This window comes from Colius striatus, chromosome 1, assembly GCF_028858725.1.
Source record: "Colius striatus isolate bColStr4 chromosome 1, bColStr4.1.hap1, whole genome shotgun sequence".
Classification (NCBI taxonomy): Eukaryota; Metazoa; Chordata; class Aves; order Coliiformes; family Coliidae; genus Colius; species Colius striatus.
This window is the reverse complement of record NC_084759.1, coordinates 161268222-161288735: the sequence shown is the minus strand read 5'-3', so window position 1 is coordinate 161288735 and position 20514 is coordinate 161268222. Positions and strand designations below refer to the sequence as shown.

Genomic DNA, 20514 nt, shown 5'->3' with positions numbered 1-20514 from the left:
AGGTGCTTACTAAAATATTACCTTGTTGTTCAGCAATCATTAAAATAAGCCATTAGCTGTCAAACTATTTCTTCACTAAGCATTTAAACAGTTGCCTCACAGCAAAATTGCTCTAAAGAAAGCCAAGCCCAAACTATTTTAAGATATTTATAAGCTATTTTTAAGATTCTTTGACTCTTCACCTTGGAGGTTTATAAAGTACTCTAGGCTTTCCTACAAAACGGAAGCATTTTCCTGTGCATTGAGGATCCTCAGTTGTTCTTGCCTGACAAGATTAGGGTTCAAGTCACACATTGCTAAGCTAAATCTTACAGACTATACCATGCAGGTCTGCAAGTGCTGGTTTACTTGTCAACTAATGTGAACATTACGAAAATACAACTTAGGACATTAAAATAAAAAATATTGAACATGGCAGCAAAATTGTAAATTCTGATGATAAGTGAGGGACATCCAAGCCATAGGATTAAACTTCAAGAATTTGATCCACAACAGCATGCCCAAAGGGAAAATCTGCAAAGGCGGGATATTTGGTAGGGGGAACATACTCGCTATGAGAGGAAGACTTGTTCTAACATTAATGTGAATGCTTGGGCAACTGCCCATTTTTAAACAGTCAAGCAGTCCCTTCTAAATATAGCAATGCCTAAGGACATCTACAGACAGACACAGGTATACTCAAAGAGAAATCTAACAGGAGGAACCAAAGAGTTTTTGGCTGCACTAAATTCTTAAATCAAGTTTGTATGGTAGCCTTGCTGTTTCAAAATATTTGACAGTCATGAATTACACAAGCAAATGTCTAGACAAAAGACTGCACTCTCCAGGAAATGCAGCTTGCAGGCATGAAAAGCCAGAGAACATCCTCAGACTTATCCAGGCTCTACATATCACAAGGCTCAGGGGTTCTTATTCAGAGATATCCTGAACCAGCAAATGCTAAAAAGGCAGTTTGGCTTCTTGTTCCACTTATCCAGCTTCAGAACAGTACAACAGGGGAGGTTATTATCTCAGTCCTCCAAAAATGTTAAATTATTCCTAAATTCCAGAAAGCAAAAATAATTGGAATAGTAGTAATAGTAGTAGTAGCAGAAGATAAGAAGGCAGAATGAACAGCATTGGTATGTAAAGGTGTCTGCTGACTTCCAAGAGCAATTCTTTGCATTATGGACATTACACCTATCTATAACAAGACCTCATTCAAGGTCTCAATTTCTTATAATCTAGCTGAGAATCTTTACATCCATTATCTCTTCACACAGGAAGAAACCAGTAATCTCATGATAAGCAAATAAAAGTACAGGGCATTGTAAATTATGGAATAAGTTCTTCTCTCTCATGACAGGCTTCCAGGTATCATACCTCTTTATGTACATATAACACACAATATCTATAAAAATAGGGCTCAGATGTATGACTAGATATACAAATAGTTGTTATCTTAACGCGGTATGCCCCTTCCAGTTGTTACACAAAAACAGACCAGACTACAATTACAAAGGTATATACAACACCAGTGTTTACCATTGTACCAGGAGATAGCATCTGAGACATCTGATTAGCTTTCAGTAACTATTTGTTGACCCATATTTCAGGAAAATCCCTCTTCCATTCATCAAGCTGTTCTTAACTCACAATTTCACAAAGGCATATTTGCAAGACACACTACTTCACTATTTAAGCTCATGGAAGCTATTTTTGCAGAGCCAGCAGAGGGAGTGCAGACATCATTTTACTTATCAGCTGTGGAAAAGACACCTTATAAGAAAGCACTAAAGGGCTGCCTGTAAACCTAATGTGGTTAGTTTAAAGCACGCCAAGAACTTCCTCAGGCTTTCATACACACAGGTATGCCAATGGCCAGTAGAGTTGGGTTTTTTTGATCCCCAACCAGCAGACACAGATTAAAAGTCTCATATCTGACAACCTGGCAGGATCAACTCTAAGAATACTAAGTACCATAAACCTGATGCTTCACATGTCAAAAAAACCTGAACATTATATAGCTACAATTCAAGCTAGTCTTTTATTCCTATGGATTTTGCTGTTTCTCAGTTTCAGAAAAGCTAAACCCTTTGGGTTGTTCATTTCTTAATGGAAGGAGAAGTTGAGAAACACAGTTCAAGATGACCCACTAACAAAGGAGCCAGCCAGGGAGGCACAGCTTGGTATTAGACTGGAAGGTAACAAACAGCCAACCTTTCTGCTGGCATTCAGAGGCACGCACCTACTGCCAAACCTGGTTTACACATCCTCTGAGGGAAGAGCTCTGCTGCTTTATTTAACATTTCCATTGATCAGGCTACTTTGGAGTTGGCAATTAAGACTGAACAGTGTTGACACAGTGGTGGCTGTGAAAATAGTTTGTAAAGAGGAACAGGCTTTCAGTTGACAGATTGATAGCTTTTTGCCATCTCCTGAAGGTGAATACTAAGCTCTAAGCCAACACAACATACCTTTGTGGCAAAAACTGCAGAAACAGACACTCCTTGCTTGTTTAGATTGCAAAATTTTGACAAGGTGGTTTTTTTTCTTAGATAAAGTCAGTATTTACCAACTTGTAGCTTCTTACTAAAACTTATTGTCTATCTTAAGCATTTACCAAATTATTTTATTGGGTGGCTATTTCTAAACTTCACTATTTAAAAGCTTGTGTATGAAAAACTCACACAAATGTGCCAAGCTTCTTAGTCTCAAAATTTCCTCTAGAAGAGCAGCAAAACACTATTCCTTCCAAAGATGAGATAACTTTCCATCATCTTAAACTTCACATGAACTTTAAAAAGCTTTGACAGCTTGAATCACTAGATTTTGATGACTACCTACCCAAGAAGAATGTGCCTGTAGCTATGGAATTTAGCCTTCACATGTTTTAAGTATTGAAAATAGAACCATCGCCCTTAGGCAAGGTAGATGGCTGCTTCTGCTCCCTGCTTCCTACAGTAAAGTGGCATTCATTTCTCATCCTCATTTTCATGTAGTAGCTTCACTAAAAGAATAAGTCAACTGGTTCTTATCTTACAGAGCTTATCGTTGAGTATTATATAGCCGACTAAACCTTCTTCCCTACCATGGGAAACCATCTCACAGTTTTGCTATTGAAATTCAGGGCTACAGTAGCATTCCCTATTCACATGCTGTGCCTAATTAGCTCCCAGGACTCAGGACAAGCACAGCAGGAAAAGCACTGCCTTTTCCACCATAAACATGGTGATGCCAAAGAGTCAAGATGTATCCCAGCCACACTGATCATCCTACTGTTGCCTAAGTTATTGCTATCTCTTGTGACAACTGTGAAGTTTCTGCAGACGGAAGCTGATCCACATAGGAAAAATGCTGCTTTTTGGGCAGGCTGGTTATGTAATCAGACTCACTATACAGATAATCCAACACCAGTGCCAATTCAAAACAGGACACAAAACTAATGTGCACCTGCTTGAGTCAAGTAAAGGTGAAACTATACTTGCGGGAAGCATTTTTCAGAAGATGTTACTGAATTTATGACTAAGAAGTCATAAACAGGTGGCATATGCAAGGTGAGCACCAAAAATCATAGAGTAGTTTATTTGTTGAGGACAATACCACAATTCTAATTCATCCTGCAACTGGAGCTTCATTAAGCTACCAAATCATTATGTTTATAATACCCTTTACATATGACATAGGCTTCTAATCACGAAGTTAAAATGTGATCCATTTATATGCAATAGGTAGGATAGCAGAATATCACTAAAAAGTCACATGAGTATGTTTGGAGTACTTTTAGGAAGTTTCTACAGCAAATTCCACAGAATTTCACACTTTAAAATTTCTACTACTGCCTTTAAGGATCTATGGAGGTTTATTATCTGAATTTTTAACCTGAAAAGCTGAAGACCTTGCATTTAGTACAGAGCGAAACAACTACTGATTCAAGTATTAATCACTCCACTAGATTTAGTATTTCAATAATTATTAACAGACAGTATAAGGCAGATGCAAGAGCTTTTTTTTAGAAGCCAGTGCTGAAGTTGTTGTCTTCCTCATCCCTTTCTCTCACTACCTTGAGATCCAATTTGAACTTCTGAAGTTTGTTTGCATTCCACAGATTAAAAGCTTACATTCCTCCCCAACACCTGACCAAATGGTTAACATCTATATTTAAGGTAAGCACTTCTGGTAGTTTTTTGTGGGTTTGTTTTTCTTAAACTTGCAATGGATAAATTTTAACTTCTTTGCCAAAAGATTAAGTTTAGCCACACAGGACACCATCCAAAATAGTCACATGAATCCCATCTTAGATGCACTTGTGTCTCTCAATAGGAGAGGCCCGGAGTGACTACTTTCAGTGTTTTAAGATGCTTACGTAAGTGGCCAGGATTGCTCTGCTGAAGTTAAGTGCAGTCACTGGGCTGAACTCACAGACCAAGCAGCTGCACTACCGTGTCAGAGCAGGCACATGCAAGAGGAAGGATGTGGTTTCACAGTCAGTTGAGGAATATCCAAGCATATGCCACTATCATAAGGTACAGTACTGCAGCCTGGCTTGCACCAGCACCAATGCTCACCTGACCTCAACATCAGTTGCCAGCCCTACAATGAGAGCAGTATCAGTGGTTAATCCTGAAGGTGTTGGTGACTGCCCCCTTCCAGCACAACACAGGCCTCACTAGCTCAAAAAATGGAAGGTCTTTTCCTCAGCCCCACATTCATACTTGCAAAAAGAAGAACCTGGCTGCATCTCCTCTGTGAGGCCCCACTGAAGACCACCACCAAGGCCCATCCTTACCTTTCTCCCTTCCCAGCAAAGCTACGTCATTCAACCTCTCCCTACAAACCACAGGGTGGCCCCTAACCAGTGTAGTGACTGACTGCCAGCCTCTCTGTCAAGAGAGGGGCGAAACAGGACACCATTATTGATGTGGCATCACAAACACAATAGACAGCAATAACTCACTCTTGCTAATGCAGCCCAGTATTGGCTAGTCCTTTTCAACCACAGGAGAATCCTATTGCTGGCTCAGACTCCCCCATCCAGCAAGGTGGCCAAGACCTTTCCTGCAGACCTCCTCCAGTCTCATTGCAGGTGAAGAGGTGCCAGGCAAACCAAGGTAGCTTCAACTCCTCTGTCCACCCAGATCCCCCAGGGATCTAGACCACCCAGCAGCCCTACCACCACAATCCACCACCTAATACACATCACCAGTTCTAGCTACTCCCAAATGTTGCAGCAAAAAAGAAAGCTCTTCAGAAGTTTTTACTTTGCCAGCTCAGTAATGCTCAGGAGGAGTCTCTGGCAACTCCCATCAGCAGCTTGAAACAAGCCCGTTTCACGATCACTGACTCAAACTAACATTTATTTATTTTGTCCAGCTCAAAGCATTTTACCCATGGTTACAAACATATATACACACACAAACACCTTTATTCTCCATATCCATAACATACAGCTTTGAGTCTATGCAAATTCAAGGTTTCAGTTTTGGTGTGAGTAGTCTACTTAACTAAAAATGGTACTGAAGTATCTTCCCAGAAAATATTAAGTACCCCTCTCAAGCATCCACCGCTTGTATTTTTCCATCTGGTAAACTGATTTGCTACACTTTGAGGTAGTTTAAGTTCACACCACAGCTTTAAAGTGTCAAGACTTTACATAACCAAGACAACCTTTTCTGAACAGCTTTAGTGATATGGTTTGAGAGGCTGCTGTCCAGTGCCCCACAATGCCAGGATCAACAAGGAAAAAAATAAAGCCACGTATTAATGTGAACAATATCCTTAGTATGTACCACTGCATTATATGCTGATAATTCATTTTTAGAAGTGCTTGTTTATGCTAATGCTCTCACAAAAGGTTCCTACAATGCACCCTGAGCAGCCATATCCATAGCTCCACTATGACTGCCTATGCTAACACACACAAAAAGATCAAATCCTAGGAAGTTTAGTGCTTTATTACCAAATCTTTTAACTCACTTTAGAAATATAACTCCAGTTTAGAAACAAACCAAAGCTATGCAAAACAAGCTCATTAAAGAAAAATCGTTATCACTGTTAACTACATGCATTTCAGAGGTGAAGTAGGTGAAGAGAAGCTGGCATTATCTGCATTGTTAATAAAGCAGAAGTAAAGCAATGTGCTAGATAGAAGTGGCAGAGTACTTTCCTTACCCTCCCCAGCTGTCAGTCTCAACTACTATATTTGAAAGCCACAGATCCTGTCTGCTGGTTTAAATCGTTTCACATCTCATACAACCTTGCCAAAGTGAGATTGTTAATTTAATTGTTGATTTGCATTGTATTCCATAGGCTTTATGAGGCTTTGCACCAGCTTCACTTCTGAGTGAAGAAAAATTAGCAGGCCCAAGCGATGTAAAGCAATCTAAAGTACAATATCAACAGCAATAGCAGCAGCACCAAGAGGGAAGTGAAAAAACTTGTGATTAATATGCTTTTTACAATCCTGCTTTAGTCTCTTCTATATCTAAATAGTCAGGAGTGGTTCAGAAATACCACCCCTTTCTTGGATAATATAAGGGCTAACCATAACTGTAATCTTTTCTATCCATTTCTTGTTACTACCTCCTCAGTCTTATCTAAGTAAAAACCTCAGAATGCAAGTCTGGACACACAATATGACAAGCACTTTTTCATTTCCTCCACCAGTGTCAGAAACCACCTAGGCATACAGCTAATGTGTTGCAATATTCTTTAATATTTTACTTAGTGCAAAGATGTTTATGGACAGATCCAAATAACCTTTTCTGAAATGCTATTAGTTGAAGGCAGGCACTCAAAGTACTCCCTACTGTCAGAACAATGACTTCAAGTTCTTCTACATGACAATGTTAATACCCTGTTTGGAATGGTTTCATGTTCCCATACTACTGATTCAGAGACTCTTCATGCTTCCCTTGTGCGTGTCTCACCTCTCACCTTGGAGAGCCCAGTCTGTGCACAAGGATTGCTTAACACAAATTGTCTACTAGTGCAGTGAGTAGATGGAACGGAGTTGTTGAGCAGCTTCCAGGCCACCTCAGCCACCCCATGAAACTTTCTACTCACACCAAAAACTTGTAAAGTAGGAGTGAAGCTGTCTAGCCATCCCTGCAGTCTCTTGGATTATGCTGATCAACATAGCAGCTTCAGAAGGCCACGATAAAAGTGTTCTTCTTCTTCAGAATATATTTTTTTTAAAAAAAGGTCAAATGTCCCATATTAACAGAACTGACTAGCAAATCTTTTTTATTAGGACTCAAAAGATGCATCTCTTGAAGTACCTACCATACAAAACCAAATCTCTTCCAAGCCTTTTAAGAGTTATGGTGACGATCCTCCTAACATTTTTACACAACAAATGCCATAAAAAGTTTGTAGTAGCTACAAGACTTCTTTACTGCTCATGGATAAGCTCTTATTTCAAAGAGTATAGCACTACAGCCCTTCCTTTCTCTGGTGGAAAAATCTCCAAACTTTGTCTCGTCTTCCTCTTTTCCTCATATGGAGCTACGTTTTTGACTTTTGATTTGTTAGAATATCTATCTGGATTTAAAAATCTGATTTGAAGATGAAGCAATATATATGGCAATAGATATGTTTTTTAATGATCTTTTAAATAAATTGGTTATTATACAAGATCCAAGAACTTGATTTCATTAGAAATACTGTAGGTTCAGGAAGCCAAAGCACACGCTGCCAGCATCACAGCCTTGTATTTGCATAGACAAAGAAACAATACTGAAAGAGCCACGTGGACAAACCACCAGTCACCTGTCAAATAAGTACAAAAAAAGAGAGGTTGTGCCATCTCTATGCAAGAGCACATATATAACACTCCAGTGAAAAAAGCACTTGGATTTTAATTCTTCTGGTGCGTGTACTGTATGTAATTGTGACATAGGATCATCTCAGATGAAAAAAATTCTTGAAATGAATACCACAGTTTGAGTTTCAGTGAAGACATAAAACAAGTAGAAAGAGCATGCCACCATGAACCCTGGGTTGAGTCCCAGGAAGATAGATCATTGCTTAAAGTACAAGCAGCTGAATCATCTTTTCTGCCTTGAGATGGGGTTTGTCGCTATTGATTCTGCAGAGTATGGTACATCCTTGGCCTCTTCTTCGTAGACCAGACACTGTACACCAAGTGGTCAGAACCCAACAGTGTTGTATTCCCTACTGCCACCTTATCTTTCTGTGAATATAAGGGCACAAGTAAGGGTAGCAGATTACAAGTGATAGGATCTGCAGAAGTGTGTTTCAAGAACATGGTGTTTCCTGTGCTCACAGGGAATTAAGGTGGCATCCAGCTCATAAGTGGTCTAAAAAAAACTGAGACATGCAGACCACCAAAGTTCACCATACACAGGAGGCCATGCAAGAACTTACCTATCTCTCTCCTCCAAAGCAGTATCAGAATATAGCCAGCAATACACCAATAACACTCCTAGTGCTGATGGTCAAATTTTCAGTGGCAAAACCAGCCAGGCTTAGTGGCCAGCACCAAAGCTTATCAACCCTGCCATGCTCAAAATGCATTCATGCACTCCTTAACTGCACAGTAGAGTAAGAAACAGCAGGAAGGGGAGGGTATACCCCCTTCCTCAGTCCATTCCCCTCCCAAAGCAAGGCAGATGTAATTTGTCTGTCTGGTAACAGCATGCTACATTTTATCTCTTACTGGACAAAAAGAATTTTGGTGTGTTTTTTTTTTTTTTTTTTTAAACACCTCCTACATTTTCTTTACATTTCTTCTCCCACCAGAATTTTGAAATATCAACTGAGAAAACCTCATGCCTACTTTGCAATTCACCAAAATTAAACTAATAACACCTCCTGCTGTCATCTGTCAGTTAGAATAAGACTTATAAGTGGCAGCAGAAATCACTTTCATAATGTTTACTGGAATATGAAAAGCCTGAATAGGCAGATCTCTCAAATTTACTGTTCATATTAAGTGAAACCTGTCATGAAAACTAGAAACTCATTTTTCTAAACTGTGTTTGAAAGCCTAATAATTTAAAATAAAAGGCTAACTGGACAATAACATGAACTTGTGTTACAATTACATTCAGTATGAAAAGGTGCAACTGTTCCAAGATTTATTAGTCTAATATTTTGCCTGTTGATTTCAGTGTAACGTTCCTTCCCAGATATCCTCCATCTGTACTCTGTTATCATTGCTTCCATCTTCTGTAACCAACTGCGCTGTCTCAAGAGATGCTGAACAAATTGTGAATTTTTACATACAAATATTTGGGGAGGCTTCATGAACTAAAAAAAAAAAAAAATCTTATTTCTCACCACTCTGCTGGGCAATTATTGAACACGATCTTTGCAACTATTTGAAACCAAAGCTAGGGGAAAACTAACAATAGCAACGGCAATTTAAAAGTGAAGAAACCAAAACCTAAAGACATTTTGAGTTACATTAGTAATTCTTAAATTAGTAATTCTTATGAGAAATATCCGTCCTCTACATAAATCATTATAGGTTCACTTTTTTTAAACAGGCAACAGTATCATCTCATGTCCATTGCCCTCCTTGTTCTTCAGTTAACTTTGTAAGGAGAAATACAAATTATGTCAAGAGAAAATGTATCAGGTTTGACAAAAAAATCCAACAAATCTACTTGAGACCATTGCACAGCACATACTATAGCAAGCCAGTAGGCAGAGTTAATTTTAGCTTTTTAGACACAATGCTGCAACCTCTAGATTTTATCTACTTTTTAATTAAAATACTCTGCAGAGAAAGATCACTATCTCCTGAACAGCAGCTTTTAACAAGTTTTATTATTATTATTCATTTTAAGACAAGCTGACAATATTAAAGGGTACAAATTTAAGAATAATATTGCAATTTTATTGATTCTTTGGGAGGAAAGTAAGCATGCATTTCTTGTAACAAAATCTGCTATGGATTCAAGTAGTCTTCCTTATTTCTCATAAGATACATACATTTAAATTCCCTGGGCTAATCATGGCTGTTCATTATTCTGCACTAAACTAAATTTTGCTAACTGAAAGCTGACTCCAATGCAGAGTAAAACACATATCCTTGTTGCATTAGGTTTATTTTCCCTTTAAAAACAGAAGAGAACATATATTAAAATAAACAGTTCAAACACTGAAAGACACCACTGAGGTCACATTTCAGAGGTAAAGAATGCTCAGTGCCATTAATATTTAGTTTACCTTAATGGAAGAAATTTGAGTTAGAAGATACTTCAGGTTATCTTGTCCACCCTTATGTCAAGGGAAACTTGCTTGCTATGGCATGTTATTGATTGCTTTGCCGAGTCCATTCTGAACTTGTCATTTAAATTGAATTCCCATTTCTAAAATATTACATGTTGGTAAAGTTAAATCTTCCAAACATCTGGTTTTAAGGTGGCTTCAGCAGATCTAGCCTATTTTGTTTCTGATATTTTCATCTTATGACTGTCTCCAGTTTGTCATATTCTTCTTTTGGAACAAACACCAAGAATTTAACAAAAAGGTAATTACTAGATCTTCATGACTGAGCTGCAAGACATTTATGAATCTGCTTCCTGTTAAGCTTCCACAACACGGTTTACAGAGAGGTTCTCAATTTTAACAGCTGACATAAGTTCTCTATATTGTGGTCTGTCAAAGAGTCGCTTTCTAAATGAGATTCTAACGTTAGATTGCAAAGCACTTCAATTGGTAAAGATCACTCTCAGATCTTTGGCTGATTGCATATTACACAAGTGGGGATTCCTTAGTTATACTGTTATCTGTATGGAATGCAACTTTGTAAGAAACCCATACACAGTTTACCAATGCTAATGTGACACTAGTTGTTTTCTGCTTTAAGTTCCTAAACACGCCTGCTTAATATGCAATAGTGAGCACCTACCCAGAGTATAACCACAATTCCCCTTAAAATCAGCTTTGACTTGTATCATTTCAGTTACCCACATAAGTAAGGAGCGCTCTCTTTGAATGAACTGAGATAGCTATGTTACAATTCAGCATCAAGATAGCAACGTTGATTGTGAAAACCTGCAAGTATCCGCACATAACACAGGATTCCCGTTTTCTTCAACCTGAGTGGGTTACCATAGTGAACGGAGAGAGTAGCAATACACCCAACAACCAACTGGTGCTGTTAAAGAACAAAAAATTCACATTGAAGCCTACAAGGTTTTTTTCCCCCTCACTGAATTCAGTGACCGCTTTTTCCACTGACACTGAGACTTTCCATTCATTATGCCATAAGTATTAAAGTCCTAGTACATTGGAAGCTATTGTTGCCAGAAGAGCCAATAGTTTAAAGATATCCAAGTTTACTTCTGTTGGAATTCACAATTTGTAGTATTTGGAATAAATCCTTACAAGCTCCAAAAAATGGGGTAATAAAACAAATTGCTATAGCTACCACCTTCTGAATATGGTGCATGAAGAACCAAGGAGTCAACAAGTCATCTAGCAGAGATCTTCTCAACCACCTAAAAAATAGTTTCAACTCAAATACATTAGGATCCACGGGTGTTTTAAAGATGCAGGAGCTTTTGGATTGGTGGTGGTTTTCAAAAGGCATGCTCTACTTGTCCCCTCAGCAAGTCTAGACTGTTAATGGCTAATAATACAAGACATGTTTCATAGGTATGTTCAGCTTGAGACTTCACTTCCAAGAAGCGACATGATTCTCATATTCACCTAGCTAATCACACTTTAAACACTGCTACCAGTACAAACACATTCTCAAAATGAGGGTTCAAGGCAAGACTTATAGCATTATTACCAATTCCCTTTAAACAAACCTCGAGAAGAAAGTCTCAGCATCTGAAGTTACAAATTTAAAAATGCTGTAGGTAATAGACACTTAAGGATTTCTGTGATGGGGATCTTAAGAAAAACGTCCCTGAAATTTCGTTACTTTGCATAATTCTTCCCTTTAGCGTAAAAAGTGAAAGGGCAAAAAAACCCCACCACATTTAAATATTACTAAGGATTTATGCCGAGTGAAACACACAGACTCCTACCAAACTTGTGTAAATAAGTTGCCTTTCAGGTTGAAAAACCTGGGACAGATTCACCCACAGCTCCCGACTTGCTAACGCTTCTCCGGGCCTGTGCTGACGACCATCACCCTTCCACAAGCACTCGGGCAGCCACCCCTCGCACCGCAGGACGCCGCGCTGAACGAAACGCTCCCGATGACCACGCGACCACCTCTACCCCTCACCTTCGACCTTCCTCCCGAAATCCAAAATCCTTTCGACCTCAGAGCTTTCCCAAAGCCCGGGGACCTCAGCAGGAAACCCGGGCAGGCGGCGGCGGCACGAACACCCGCTCTCCCACTCTGCTCCACCGTGACCGGCGAGAGTTGCCTCCCGCGCCTGGCAGCGGCCGGCCATCCCCCGGCGGCTGCTGCGGCTCCGGCCCGCTCCCAAACTCACGTGGTGCGACATCCAAAGGTTACACGCTTCGCCGGGACGAGGATGACACCGCCAATACCACCGTTAGAGGCGCTTCCCACCGCGGAGCGGACTGGCGCTGGCCCACGCTCACCCGCGGCGCGACGCCCGCGAGGGCTTCGCCGTCCCGTCTCCCGAAGGGTCGTCGCATCCCTTCCCCTCCCGCGCCGGTCGATGAGCAGCCTGGCCAGGCATCAATAAATCAAAACAGCCCGCCCGCTCCGACTGCGAGCGGCGTGCGACTCAGCCACGGCCGAAAACACCGCCCCGGGGGCGCGGCGGGCGGGGGGAGGGAGGGAAGGAGGCGTAGGAGGCTGCGCGGGTGCGGGGCTCCCAGCCCCCGCGAGGCGGAGGACAGGCGCCCGTGATGTCGGTATCGTGCAGCTGCAGCGGGCTAATCCTAGCTACTTAACCCGGCGGGCGGCAGGGGCTGAGCACCACCTTAATCCGCGACGTGTGTGCGCCCGCCAGCCGGGGGCTGCGGCGTACTGGCCCAGCCCGGAGTCCGCGACAGCGGCGCGCCTGGCGGCTGCGCTCCCGTGGAAGCTCAGCCCCGCATCCGCTGCCCTCAAGGTCACGCCGCGCCCCGGCTGCACGGCGGCGGCCAGGTGCGCGCTCCGGTTACCTGCGAGGAAAACCGGCGAAAGCCTGGGAGTGCGGTGCCCAGCCGCAGTGGCTGCCCCGCTGCCGCGGCCACCCCGCTACGCTGGCCGCGCCGCTCGCCGCTTCCCCGGGCGAGCCCGGCCACGGCCCGCAGCCCCACGGCAGGAGCGGAGCAACGCTGCCTGCACCTGCCGTCGCGCCGCTGCCCGCTCCAGCCAGCCGTAAGGAGATGAGCCCAAAGCCGCCACCGCCGTGCTTACCTCGGCGCCGCGGGGCTGACCCTGCCGCCGCCCAGCCACTAGCGGGCGGCCGGGACGAGGGACCCGTGAACCTGCCGCCGCCCGCTCGTCAAGCGCACAAGGTCCCCGCGCTCCCCGCCCTGCCCACGGCCGGCCGGCCTCGCCGCGCCGCCCCCGCCCTGCGGCCACAGGAGGAGGGCGGGAGAGGGGGCGGAGGGGAAGCGGCGACCGAATTGGGGAGGGAGGGAAAGAGGGAGGGGGCACCGGCGCGGAGAGAGCCGGGGGGAGGGGGGGGATGGGGGCACGGACCGCCCGCCCCGCCCCCGTCGCCTCACCGGCAGTAATCAACGACTCGCCCTCGTCGCGGGCGCTTCGGCCGCGGCCGCTGCTCCCCGGGGACCTGCCCGCCTCCTTTTCCCCGCAGGCACCGGGTAGCGCCGAGCGCGTCGCCGAACCTCAGCACCGCAGAGCAACCGCTACAGGAGCCGGGCGCCACCGGGCAGGGTGGGGCGGAGCACAGCACAGCGATCCGCCCGCCTCCCTCCTCCGCTCGCTCGCTCGCCGCAGTCGCTCGCTCGCTCGCTCACGCCGCCGCCCCCTCCCCTCCCGTCGCCGCAGCCGCCGGTCCCCGCCGCCCCCCTCACCGCCTGCGGAGCGCCGGTCACGTGACTGGGCCCCTTGCGCGGACGGAGCAGGGGGTCCCGACGTGCGGCGTCTTCAATGGGGGAGAAGGAGGGGCTGCGATAGGCACAGCGCCTGCGGGGGCGGGTCCCCGCGCCTCGCACCGCCCCCCCGCCGCCGCCACTGGCGGGCGGGAGCCTGACGCGCTTGTTTCCATGACGTCGGCGGGCGGGGCTGCGGCGTTTGATAGAGCCCGGCGGGCTTCGGGGGTCGGTGACTTTGCCGCGAGCGGCTCCCGCTGGGTAGGGGCGGGACGGGACGGGACGGTGTGTCTCCCCGCCCGGGGGCTGCCGTCAGCGGCGCCAGGGACTGCCTCGGGGGAGCGGGAATCCCCCGGCGGCGGGAGCGGCCGCGGTCCCGCGAGGGAGGGGCGGGCAAGAACCGCTCCGCTGGGCCGGGGCGCGTCTGTTGCCCCGGTGGGCGGGACCACGCGCGGGGCCGGGGCCGTCTCGGAGGCGGTGGCAACGCCGTGAGGGGAGGTGTGACCGCGCGGGGCCGCCCTAACGGTCCGCCGGGGCGCCCGGGGCGCGGTCCTCCCCTGCCCCAGGGGGCGCGGGACGCCGCGGCGCGCCGTGTCGTGCCCGCCGCGGCCTGGGGCGGTGTCGCCTCACAGTCGCCCCCCTCCCGCGGGCAGCCGGGCGGTGCCGAACTCTGGGTCAGTGCCCGTGGGAGCACGAGTGACTGACCGGTGGGCGCGTGGAGCTCGGCTGCGGCCGCAGGGAGGAACTGGGCGCCTCGAGGTGCGTCGCGGCCCGAGGCGTCTGGTCCTCTCGTTGCGCGGGGCTCTGTGGTCCGCAGCGGCAGCAGCGAGTGCTGCCGGCGGTGGGCCCCGGGAACACTTGAGTCCGGTCTCCCGTTAGGCGTGCTCCGCCTCTCGGGGAGCCCTGACAGCTCCCGCGGGAGGACGGGAAACGTATAGGGACCGAAGATGGTCGGCACCTCCCTGTCTCCAGTCATGGGCTCTTCAGCCGGAGAAAGAAAAATAAATGGGGTTACGAACGTTTGAGCCCAAGTGAGTTGTCCGGGGAGACGCTGGAAGTGAATAGCAGGGCTGGAAACGAAAGTCCCCGTTTTCAGTTCTCTTCCAATGCAGTAGATCACACCCCACCCCCGCGCGAAAAATCCCCGTCTATAAACCATACGTAATTCTATAACCTCTTTGTGTGTTTCTTCGAATCTTGTTTTGACATCGTACCCACCCCTCCGCTGAACGTCTCGTTGGAATGACTGGCCAGCTGTGCCACAGGCTGTCAGGTTCTTTGAGCCTGCCATAAATCCCCTGCGTCTCCTTTGTTACCCCACTGCTGCCAGAGCCAGTGCTGCAGAAGAAATGAAACGGGGAAGCTCATATACCACCAATGCTGCAGAACCGAGATGGTGTAGAGCCTAAAGGGTTAAGGCAATAGAATGAAGTCAGCACAAAACATCACCCAAGGACTAGCAAATAAATAAATCATCCTAACTACATTATCATGGCTTGCCTGAGCTTCATTGTCTTTCTTACCTGAATGCCTGTTACGTTTTTCTCCTTGTTCGAAAGAGGCAATCAAAGGAGACTGAGCAGTAAATGGCTCCTGCCCATTTTGGATGTTGCTAAAAATACTACCCTACCTCTCCATATCTAGAGGTCAATTGACTGAGGTAAGCAATCCTGCAAACTGCTCTATTGAGGAGATTTCTTGCATTTTTTTTTTATTCCCAGAAGGAGAATATAAAACTATTTGAACACGTATAAAACATTCTCTTACATGCTGTCTGCAGTTCAGCACCCACTGATCGCTGTAGCTCACACTCTGTGCCTCGCGCTTCCCAAAGGCACTTGGAAAATGCGTTTCTCAGCTTTGTAAGACTGGCAGATGTGTTCTGCATAGTTCTGCCATATCTCCCAGCTCTCAAGCAGACAAAATTAGCTTTGGTACAGTTAAGAAGGAGACGATGTGTTTAACACATTGCAGTTTGGGTACATGTCTGTACCTGCTTCCTTTCGTCTTGAGGGAAGGTAGGTAGGTTATATTTCAGTTCTTTGTCTATAAAATGAGAATAATATCCTATTTTCTTCTCAGGAAGGAAGCAAAGGTGGAAGGGGTATATATCAACGTTCATTTTTTGAGACATTGTTATAGTAGAATTCTCCAAATGAATACATTTCTCAAGGCACGAAATATATTTTACTCTTTCTCTTGCTTTAATAGGTGAGGATAGCATAAAACCATGCAACACCATGACTGAAAGTAAGAAGAAATTTATTCTGTCTCTACAGAGTCTTCTCCTTGAGGATTTCAAAATGTCTTCCAAATTAATCCTCGAGCTGCAACACTTTTCATGATTTTTGTGAGAAAATAGGCACTCCTCTTATGTCTAAAGGTTTGAACTTGTAGTTGACTAACAGAAAACATTCCATGTAATGTAGGTCACCACTCCTATAAAGCACACAAAACCAAGATGCTCAGAGGAATATTTCTGTAGATCTTTCAATTAACTTTTGAGGAAACATTACCATTTCAGGAAAATTCAGTGTGGTTTACAGACAACTTGGAAAGGCCAGACTTGAGAAATCAGTAACAATAGCTCAAGTCAGTCTGTGACCAACATTCTAACAGCAGAAGTATCAAACGTTTAACAGAGGTAGCAAAGATGTCACAGAGAATTTAAGTGGATTGATTGAATCTGATCTACTTACTATAAGCCTTGTAAAGAGTATGAATCAGAGTACTGGGATCATTACAGTATTTGGTAAAATATGAGTAAGATGACCAAGGTCTGAGTGACCATCTCACAATCCTGTATACATTAAGGACCTTTTGGCAAAATCGCATGATGGGCTTAACCTGAGAAGAAAATGAGAAAACAGACTTTTAATAGTTTGTGCATAGAACTAAACTTTAATTTTGAAAGTGGTGTCTTGACTTGCTAGTGCTGGTCCTGTTCAAACTCAGTTAATTAAATTTGATGAAATAGGCAAGCATAAAAACAGTGTGAGAAGTTGGGAGGATATTTGTGTGTAAGAATGGAGAGATGAATGATGAAAGCTTCCACAGGGCTTGCAGAACCAAACATTTTCCATACCAGCTTTACCTCTCCCAATCGGCTTTCTCAGCCTGATACTACTGCTTGACCACTTTCCTCAGACCACTGGGGGGAAGATTGCTCCTCACTGTGGCCCTGCCCTAGTTCCTGCTGGGGTTTCCAGACTACATCTTGTGATGGTTCCAGTTCCCACATCCTAACAGATCATTTGGTTGCCTAAAAGACTGGACAGCCATCTAGATAAGCAAAGAATTTACTTCTCTACATCTTGTAGGTGTCACAATGACCTAATCACTCTGCCATCAATCCATTCACCCCAGCAATGACCTTGTGAAACAAAACATTATCAGACAATTCATCCTGAAATCATCCACCACTCCCTTAGGGAAGAGGCCTGTCTGTAAGCATTTGCATTTTTATCAGCTCAGAATTCTTTCTCTTCACTGTTAGGAGCTTAAGATTTGTGCAAAATTTATTTCCTATTATGAATGCATATGATAATTTAAAATACTTGTGGGCTGGGGTTTTCTTTCTCTGTTCCACTTAGAACATTTTTTTGTTTCATGGTTTTTTTTCTTATGTTTTATGTTCTTTCACACAGATACTACAGGATCAGAAGGGTGAAAGAGAAAAAAAATGAAACAAGCATATGAGAAACAACACACACAAATATTTTTTAAATATATATTACATATATCGGGAAAAAATTACACTGGACTTCATATGATAACTATTTCTTCCTTACACATTCTTTTCAGGTGCCACCACAGCACAGCAGCATTATAATTCTGCACCAGATGAGAGTGGAAAGATATTTCATGAGCAAAAGCAAAAAACATTTACATGCTAAAAAAAATAAATAAAAAAGCATAAAATCTTGGAATTGGTGGAGAATCTGACTGATTAAAGGATTTTTATCAGACATAAGAGGGCAAAAGAAAAAAGAATGGGGTAGGATACCCATACTTCACACTGTTATAAAGAGTAGGAAAAAAACATGTTTGCGAAGCTTTTCATGATAAAACATAAAAGATCTAAACCCAAATACAGATTTGATGAGACAACATGACCATGTCTGCCTCTTAGAAAGTGAGAAATGACTAATGAATGGATGTGGGCTAATAGCAAATAGCATGGAAGGGAGCACTCAGATACTTCCACTGCAGTGGCTTTTCCTACACAGCACTTCCCCACTTCAGAGCTTTTACTTTGTTCCCCATGGTCAGACCATTGCTGCTTCATTGTTGAATTCCTAAAGGATGGCCAAAATGACGCTAGACTGTCCTGGAGGCACTTTGATCCAGCTTACTAGGAGGGTTAAAAATGGCAACTGCCGTCTCCCTGGAGCTGTTGATAGTCATCATGTCTTGGTGCCTATCCTAGATATGGATACATGTTAGTCAGGCTCATACCACCCCAAGACTCAAAACGTGGGAGTATCCTGTATACTTAACAAGGTATAAATGTGCTTTAAGAGCTCATGATGTGTATAATCCTGCACTGAATTAAAAAGTGTTAGTTCATTTGCTACTGTGGGTGCTTTTAGATATGTTGCTTCTTAATGCTTCACTACCGAACTTTTCTGATTAAGTTATGGTCTTATCTTTGAGAGTTTCTTGTCAGCTACTTTAGCTTGTGGAGCTTCACTGATTTCACTCTTTTTGTGGACCTGTTCCAATTCATGCTGACTAGTATCTGTTTCAGAGATTGTAATGTTGTGATCCTCCTCTCTGTGATCCAGTGACAAGGATTTTGTTTATTTTTCCTCCCCTCTCCAGGATAAGGAGCAAAGTGGGTGACAAAGTTATCTCTCTCTCAGGCTAACGGCAAGATCACTGACCAATCCGAGTCAGGCTTGTGACTCACAAAAAATCAGTTTTATAAAGAGTGAATGTAGCCCTTCCTCTCTTTAATCAGTAATTGTTTGGGTAACTGTCTTGAGGAGAACAATAAATTGTCTCGTAGCAATGCTACTTCAAGGTCCTTTGGATAAGAAAATAGATCATTCATTTAAGCCTTAGATTCCTTCTTCAAACATTATCATTTCTGCTCCTTGGTGATTGTTCAACATGGTTTTGAAACATTCAAGAGTCATTAGAGCTAACAGTTCCCATTCCAAGAATCTTTCAAGGAAGGGTACCTCAAAAAAAAAAAACCCAACAACCCAGCACTACCTTACTCCTGCTAACTTAAACAATAATTAATCATTCAAATGATAAACAATGCCCAGAACATACTTGAATAAATTGTTTTCTTTTCTTAATCAGATACAGCTAGCTCTAAATAATATTGTCTGTTTTTAAGATACTAAGAAAAATATCATACCTACCTAAAATTGTGTTTAAGAATATTAATAATGACCTATTTTACATATATATTTTGGAAGTCAGGACTCAGCCTTGCAAACTTTTTTTCAGGAATAATCATTTCCAGATTACAAATAACAGATCTGAAGATGATCAATATAAAAATTAGGATATCTATGAAAAGGTGTGTATATAAAATATCTAGTATCAGACCCTGCAAATAAATCACTCTTCATAGTAGTATAAACTATAGTGAATGTATTACACAAAATATTTAGTTTTATATATATATATATGATCAATTATGCTTAGAGTGCTTAAACAAGATTAAGGGCAGTTTGGGCAGTCAAAAGAGGAAAGTCTTGACTAGGACATTGTTTCTGTTACCAGATAATAATACAACTATAAATATTAAGGTGAGTAGAAACAAACATTTAAAAATAATGTAGAATGTTACTTCTTAGCTCATAAAACTGAGGAAGATTAACTGAATTCTCATGATGTCAGCTATATATCTATTATGTACTAGTAGAAAAGATCAATAGAATTTTCCTTTGCCTAAATTTCCTTTTATCGGTTGGTTAACATGGCAGCCTTGTATTGAACCGTCAGTGTTTAAATATATCATTTTATGTGCACATTTAGTGATAGGACTGCTGTAGGTTATTTTCAGGCTGTAGCATGTTATGCAGCACTAAAGGCAGATTTGTTTAGGACAGAAGTGGATTAAAAGATAGGAAAAGATTTAGTACGTGACAGCAATCCAAACATTGACAGGTTTTTTTATGTTCTGACTGGATTCAGTGAGAGCTGCAAGCACTTAATAATTACTACAGCTGACACCTATGTTACTAGAAATACCTTAGATTATTAAAAGATATTTAAAAATTAATCCCCATTAAAGGCTTTTAGATCAATTAAATTTTAGATTTACAGTACAACTGAAATTTGTGTATCTTTTTCTTTTGTTTCACTCAGCTTGATGTAAAAAACAACCAGGTCCATTTCACCTTTCAGCCAGTTCTAAGTGCCTTACTTGTTCGAGCCCCTGAGCCTCAACTGCAAGCCACACACTGAGAATGGTTCACCAAGATATCAGAAAGACCCCACAGATGGTCTGTGAGACTGTACTTAAGAGTAAATGTAGGAGATGTACTTGACAGTGTAATGGTCTTTGGAAATGATAAGGGCTAGTGATCCAGTGGCCGAAAGCATCTGAGAATCACTGTCCTA

At 43.4% G+C, this 20514-nt stretch overlaps 1 protein-coding gene across 6 annotated transcripts in view; it reads right to left on the bottom strand.

Moving 5' to 3' along the window:
* The window catches only part of ATP2B1 (ATPase plasma membrane Ca2+ transporting 1), a 60617-nt gene extending 46619 nt beyond the window's left edge, over positions 1–13998 (bottom strand). For 2 of the 6 annotated variants that reach the window (XM_062015839.1, XM_062015870.1), the window contains exon 1: positions 13289–13417. The gene's annotated coding sequence lies outside the window, so the exon portion shown is untranslated. Of the gene's footprint in view, positions 1–12407; positions 12687–13288; positions 13419–13602; positions 13746–13911 lie in introns of those variants that run through there. The other 4 variants (XM_062015857.1, XM_062015863.1, XM_062015879.1 and 1 more) reach the window with 4 other exon arrangements.
* Positions 13999–20514: the final 6516 nt, after the last annotated feature.